This window comes from Taudactylus pleione, unplaced genomic scaffold (assembly GCF_031769625.1).
Source record: "Taudactylus pleione unplaced genomic scaffold, aTauple2 ptg000914l, whole genome shotgun sequence".
NCBI classification, from domain to species: Eukaryota; Metazoa; Chordata; class Amphibia; order Anura; family Myobatrachidae; genus Taudactylus; species Taudactylus pleione.
In genome coordinates this window covers 914,123-921,760 of record NW_028285315.1, presented here as the reverse complement: position 1 = coordinate 921,760, position 7,638 = coordinate 914,123, and the positions used below count along the sequence as shown (strand labels likewise).

General features: G+C 29.8%; 3 non-coding genes across 3 annotated transcripts; all 3 read left to right on the top strand.

Moving 5' to 3' along the window:
• The first annotated feature begins 258 nt into the window (after positions 1–258).
• Positions 259–331, top strand: TRNAR-UCG (transfer RNA arginine (anticodon UCG)). Its single transcript has one exon. It is a non-coding gene; the product is annotated as a tRNA-Arg (tRNA).
• Positions 332–4,469: 4,138 nt separating this feature from the next.
• TRNAR-UCG (transfer RNA arginine (anticodon UCG)) lies at positions 4,470–4,542 on the top strand. Its single transcript has one exon. It is a non-coding gene; the product is annotated as a tRNA-Arg (tRNA).
• A 2,618-nt stretch (positions 4,543–7,160) lies between these two features.
• Positions 7,161–7,233, top strand: TRNAR-UCG (transfer RNA arginine (anticodon UCG)). The gene has a single exon. It is a non-coding gene; the product is annotated as a tRNA-Arg (tRNA).
• Positions 7,234–7,638: the final 405 nt, after the last annotated feature.

The window sequence follows — 7,638 nt, the reverse complement described above, 5'->3', positions numbered from 1 at the left end:
CTTTATAGCATGCATATAGAAAAGTTAAGTTATTTCTCAGCTAAGTTAAGGATTTAACAAAATCTAGGCTATGTGAAAGGTATACTTTGTAATGTTCACTCAAAATAAATCATTAAAATATGTTGTTGGATTTCATTTTGTAATTCATATGCAAGTTTTTCCAAAACATTCCTCTAGAAAAAACTTCTAAATTTTGAATGTTATACTTGAGGTTGCTATTACCACACCTTCCACAGGTTCGACATTTTCTACATAGTTGACTGCGTGGCCTAATGGATAAGGCGTCTGACTTCGGATCAGAGGATTGAGGCTTCGATTCCCTTCGTGGTCGAGGTTTTCTTTTCGATCACTATTTAAACTATTCATGAAATAAATGGATGACAATGTTGTAAAGAATGTACATTTCTAAATGTAATTCCTATAGGAAAATAAATACAACATAAACAATGATGTGTATGATGTACATATAGTTACAGTTTTTTTAGCTTTTAGGTGGATAGTAAAAGTTATCCTTTTGGAAAAGATAAGTATTTACCTGTTAACGTGTTCAATTTTGGTAATCTGTGTTGCAAATATTCTTTGACCAAATTGATACAATAAAGGATATTTGCATATCTGCATATAAAAATTATATCTCACATGTTTAAAAGGAATCAATGAAATTAGAACACCCATAGTCCAATGAGAAATTGCTCTAAAGCCTACATCCCTAATCTTTTCATAAAACTTTATAGCATGCATATTGAAAAAATAAGTTATCTCTCAGCTAAGTTAAGGATTTAACAAAATCTAGGCTATGTGAAAGTTATACTTTGTAATGTTCACTCAAAATAAATCATTAAAATATGTTGTTGGATTTCATTTTGTAATTCATATGCAAGTTTTTCCAAAACATACTTCTTGAAAAAACTTCTCACATGTTTAAAGGAATCATTGAAATCAGAACACCCATAGTCCAATGAGAAATTGCTATAAAGCCTACATCCCTAATATTTTCATAAAACTTAAAAATCCTTTTGGAAAATGTAAGTGTTTACCTGTTAACTTGTTCGATTTTGGTAATCTGTGTTGCAAAGCAATTCTTTGACCAAATTGATACTATAATGGTTATTTGCATATCTGCATATAAAAAATACATCTCACATCTTTAGAAGGAATCAATGAAATCAGAACATCCATAGTTCAATGAGAAATTGCTCTAATGCCTACATCCCTAATCTTTTCATCAAACTTTATAGCATGCATATAGAAAAGTTAAGTTATTTCTCAGCTAAGTTAAGGATTTAACAAAATCTAGGCTATGTGAAAGGTATACTTTGTAATGTTCACTGAAAATAAATCATTAAAATATGTTGTTGGAAGATCATTTTGTAATTCATATGCAAGTTTTTCCAAAACATTCTTCTAGAAAAATCTTCTAAATTTTGAATGTTATACTTGAGGTTGCTATTACCACACCTTCCACAGGTTCGACACATTCTACATAGTTGACAGTGTGGCCTAATGGATAAGGCGTCTGACTTCGAATCAGAAGATTGAGGGTTCGAGTCCCTATGTGGTTGAGGTTTTCTTTTCAATCACTATTTAAACTATTCATGAAATAAATGGATGACAATGTTGTAAAGAATGTACATTTCTAAATGTAATTCCTATAGGAAAATAAATACAACATAAACAATGATGTGTATGATATACATATAGTTACAGTTTTTTTAGATTTTAGGTGCATAGTAAAAGTTATCCTTTTGGAAAAGATAAGTATTTACCTGTTAACTTGTTCAATTTTGGTAATCTGTGTTGCAAAAAATTCTTTGACCAAATTGATACAATAAAGGATATTTGCATATCTGCATATAAAAATTATATCTCACATGTTTAAAAGGAATCAATGAAATCAGAACACCCATAGTCCAATGAGAAATTGCTCTAAAGCCTACATCCCTAATCTTTTCGTAAAACTTTACAGCATGCATATAGAAAAAATAAGTTATCTCTCAGCTAAGTTAAGGATTTAACAAAATCTAGGCTATGTGAAAGTTATACTTTGTAATGTTCACTCAAAATAAATCATTAAAATATGTTGTTGGATTTCATTTTGTAATTCATATGCAAGTTTTTCCAAAACATACTTCTAGAAAAAACTTCTCACATGTTTAAAGGAATCAATGAAATCAGAACACCCATAGTCCAATGAGAAATTGCTATAAAGCCTACATCCCTAATATTTTCATAAAACTTAAAAATCCTTTTGGAAAATGTAAGTGTTTACCTGCTAACTTGTTTGATTTTGGTAATCTGTGTTGCAAAGCAATTCTTTGACCAAATTGATACTATAATGGTTATTTGCATATCTGCATATAAAAATTACATCTCACATGTTTAGAAGGAATCAATGAAATCAGAACACCCATAGTTCAATGAGAAATTGCTCTAATGCCTACATCCCTAATCTTTTTGTAAAACTTTATAGCATGCCTATAGAAAAGTTATGTTATTTCTCTGCTAAGTTAAGGATTTAACAAAATCTAGGCTATGTGAAAGGTATACTTTGTAATGTTCACACAAAATATATCATTAAAATATATTGTTGGATTTCATTTTGTAATTCATATGCAAGTTTTTCCAAAACTTACCTCTAGAAAAACTTCTAAATTTTGAATGTTATACTTGAGGTTTCTATTACCACACCTTCCACAGGTTTGAGAACTTCTACATAGATGACCACGTGGTCTAATGCATAAGGCGTCTGACTTCAGATCAGAAGATTGAGGGTTCGAGTCCCTTCGTGGTCGAAGTTATCTTTTTGTCACTATTTGAAATAGTGACTTCAAACTCTGCATGAATTCAATGGATGACAAAGTTGTAAAGAATGTACATTTCTAAATGTAATTCCTATAGGAAAATAAATACAACTTAAACAATGATGTGTATGACGTACACATAGTTACAGTTTTTTTTAGGTTTTTGGTGTATAGTAAAAGGTATCCTTTTGGAAAAGGTAAATATTTACCTGTTAACTTGTTCAATTTTGGTAATCTGTGTTAAAAACAATTCTTTGACCAAATTGATACTATAATGGTTATTTGCATATTTGCATATAAAAATTACATCTCACATGTTTAGAAGGAATCAATGAAATCAGAACACCCATAGTTCAATGAGAAATTGCTCTAAAGCCTACATCCCTAAACTTTTCATAAAACTTTATAGCATGCCTATAGAAAAGTTAAGTTATTTCTCAGCTAAGTTAAGGATTTAACAAAATCTAGGCTATGTGAAAGTTATACTTTGTAATGTTCACTCAAAATAAATCATTAAAATATGTTGTTGGATTTCATTTTGTAATTCATATGCAAGTTTTTCCAAAACATACCTCTAGAAAAAACTTCTCACATGTTTAAAAGGAATCAATGAAATCAGAACACCCATAGTCCAATGAGAAATTGCTATAAAGCCTACATCCCTAATATTTTCATAAAACTTCAAAATCCTTTTGGAAAATGTAAGTGTTTACCTATTAACTTGTTCGATTTTGGTAATCTGTTTTGCAAAGCAATTCTTTGACCAAATTGATACTATAATGGTTATTTGCATATTGCATATAAAAATAACATCTCACATGTTTATAAGTAATCACTGAAATCAGAACACCCATAGTTCAATGAGAAATTGCTCTAAAGCCTACATCCCTATTCTTTTCATAAAACTTTATAGCATGGCTATAGAAAAGTTAAGTTATTTCTCAGCTAAATTAAGGATTTAACAAAATCTAGGCTATGTGAAAGTTATACTTTGTAATGTTCACTCAAAATAAATCATTAAAATATGTTGTTGGATTTCATTTTGTAATTCATATGCAATTTTTTCTAAAACATACCTCTAGAAAAAACTTCTCACATGTTTAAAAGGAATCAATGAAATCAGAACACCCATAGTCCAATGAGAAATTGCTATAAGGACTACATCCCTAATATTTTCATAAAACTTCAAAATCCTTTTGGAAAATGTAAGTGTTTACCTGTTAACTTGTTCGATTTTGGTAATCTGTGTTGCAAAGCAATTCTTTGACCAAATTGATACCATAATGGTTATTTGCATATTTGCATATAAAAATAACATCTCACATGTTTAGAAGGAATCAATGAAATCAGAACACCCATAGTTCAATGAGAAATTGCTCTAATGCCTACATCCCTAATCTTGTCATAAAACTTTATAGCATGCATATAGAAAAGTTAAGTTATTTCTCAGCTAAGTTAAGGATTTAACAAAATCTAGGCTATGTGAAAGGTATACTTTGTAATGTTCACTCAAAATAAATCATTAAAATATGTTGTTGGATTTCATTTTGTAATTCATATGCAAGTTTTTCCAAAACATTCTTCTAGAAAAAACTTCTAAATTTTGAATGTTATACTTGAGGTTGCTATTACCACACCTTCCACAGGTTCGACATCTTCTACATAGTTGACTGCGTGGCCTAATGGATAAGGCGTCTGACTTCGGATCAGAGGATTGAGGCTTCGATTCCCTTCGTGGTCGAGGTCTTCTTTTTGATCACTATTTGAACTCTTCATGAAATAAATGGATGACAATGTTGTAAAGAATGTAATTACTATAGGAATATAAATACAACATAAACAATGATGTGTATGATGTACACATAGTTACAGTTTTTTTAGGTTTTAGGTGGATAGTAAAAGTAATCCTTTTGGAAAAGGTAAATGTTTACCTGTTAACTTGTTCAAGTTTGGTAATCTGTGTTGCAAAAAATTCTTTGACCAAATTGATACAATAAAGGATATTTGCATATCTGCATATAAAAATTACATCTCACATGTTTAAAAGGAATCAATGAAATCTGAACACCCATAGTCCAATGAGAAATTGCTATAAAGCCTACATCCCTAATATTTTCATAAAACTTAAAAATCCTTTTGGAAAATGTAAGTGTTTACCTGTTAACTTGTTTGATTTTGGTAATCTGTGTTGCAAAGCAATTCTTTGACCAAATTGATACTATAATGGTTATTTGCATATCTGCATATAAAAATTACATCTCACATGTTTAGAAGGAATCAATGAAATCAGAACACCCATAGTTCAATGAGAAATTGCTCTAATGCCTACATCCCTAATCTTTTTGTAAAACTTTATAGCATGCCTATAGAAAAGTTATGTTATTTCTCTGCTAAGTTAAGGATTTAACAAAATCTAGGCTATGTGAAAGGTATACTTTGTAATGTTCACTCAAAATATATCATTAAAATATATTGTTGGATTTCATTTTGTAGTTCATATGCAAGTTTTTCCAAAACTTACCTCTAGAAAAAACTTCTAAATTTTGAATGTTATACTTGAGGTTTCTATTACCACACCTTCCACAGGTTCGAGAACTTCTACATAGATGACCAGGTGGTCTAATGCATAAGGCGTCTGACTTCAGATCAGAAGATTGAGGGTTCGAGTCCCTTTGTGGTCGAAGTTATCTTTTTGTCACTATTTGAAATAGTGACTTCAAACTCTGCATGAATTCAATGGATGACAAAGTTGTAAAGAATGTACATTTCTAAATGTAATTCCTATAGGAAAATAAATACAACATAAACAATGATGTGTATGACGTACACATAGTTACATTTTTTTTTAAGTTTTTGGTGTATAGTAAAAGGTATCCTTTTGGAAAAGGTAAGTATTTACCTGTTAACTTGTTCAATTTTGGTAATCTGTGTTAAAAACAATTCTTTGACCAAATTGATACTATAATGGTTATTTGCATATTTGCATATAAAAATTACATCTCACATGTTTAGAAGGAATCAATGAAATCAGAACACCCATAGTTCAATGAGAAATTGCTCTAAAGCCTACATCCCTAAACTTTTCATAAAACTTTATAGCATGCCTATAGAAAAGTTAAGTCATTTCTCAGCTAAGTTAAGGAATTAACAAAATCTAGGCTATGTGAAAGTTATACTTTGTAATGTTCACTCAAAATAAATCATTAAAATATGTTGTTGGATTTCATTTTGTAATTCATATGCAAGTTTTTCCAAAACATACCTCTAGAAAAAACTTCTCACATGTTTAAAAGGAATCAATGAAATCAGAACACCCATAGTCCAATGAGAAATTGCTATAAAGCCTACATCCCTAATATTTTCATAAAACTTCAAAATCCTTTTGTAAAATGTAAGTGTTTACCTATTAACTTGTTCGATTTTGGTAATCTGTTTTGCAAAGCAATTCTTTGACCAAATTGATACTATAATGGTTATTTGCATATTTGCATATAAAAATAACATCTCACATGTTTATAAGTAATCACTGAAATCAGAACACCCATAGTTCAATGAGAAATTGCTCTAAAGCCTACATCCCTATTCTTTTCATAAAACTTTATAGCATGGCTATAGAAAAGTTAAGTTATTTCTCAGCTAAATTAAGGATTTAACAAAATCTAGGCTATGTGAAAGGTATACTTTGTAATGTTCACTCAAAATAAATCATTAAAATATGTTGTTGGATTTCATTTTGTAATTCATATGCAAGTTTTTCTAAAACATACCTCTAGAAAAAACTTCTCACATGTTTAAAAGGAATCAATGAAATCAGAACACCCATAGTCCAATGAGAAATTGCTATAAGGACTACATCCCTAATATTTTCATAAAACTTCAAAATCCTTTTGGAAAATGTAAGTGTTTACCTGTTAACTTGTTCGATTTTGGTAATCTGTGTTGCAAAGCAATTCATTGACCAAATTGATACTATAATGGTTATTTGCATATTTGCATATAAAAATAACATCTCACATGTTTAGAAGGAATCAATGAAATCAGAATACCCATAGTTCAATGAGAAATTGCTCTAATGCCTACATCCCTAATCTTTTCATAAAACTTTATAGCATGCATATAGAAAAGTTAAGTTATTTCTCAGCTAAGTTAAGGATTTAACAAAATCTAGGCTATGTGAAAGGTATACTTTGTAATGTTCACTCAAAATAAATCATTAAAATATGTTGTTGGATTTCATTTTTTAATTCATATGCACGTTTATCCAAAACATTCCTCTAGAAAAAACTTCTAAATTTTGAATGTTATACTTGAGGTTGCTATTACCACACCTTCCACAGGTTCGACATCTTCTACATAGTTGACTGCGTGGCCTAATGGATAAGGCGTCTGACTTCGGATCAGAAGATTGAGGCTTCGAATCCCTTCGTGGTCGAGGTTTTCATTTCGATCACTATTTAAACTATTCATGAAATAAATGGATGACAATGTTGTAAAGAATGTACATTTCTAAATGTAATTCCTATAGGAAAATAAATACAACATAAACAATGATGTGTATGATGTACATATAGTTACAGTTTTTTTAGATTTTAGGTGGATAGTAAAAGTTATCCTTTTGGAAAAGATAAGTATTTACCTGTTAACTTGTTCAATTTTGGTAATCTGTGTTGCAAAAAATTCTTTGACCAAATTGATACAATAAAGGATATTTGCATATCTGCATATAAAAATTATATCTCACATGTTTAAAAGGAATTAATGAAATCAGAACACCCATAGTCCAATGAGAAATTGCTCTAAAGCCTACATCCCTAATCTTTTCGTAAAACTTTATAGC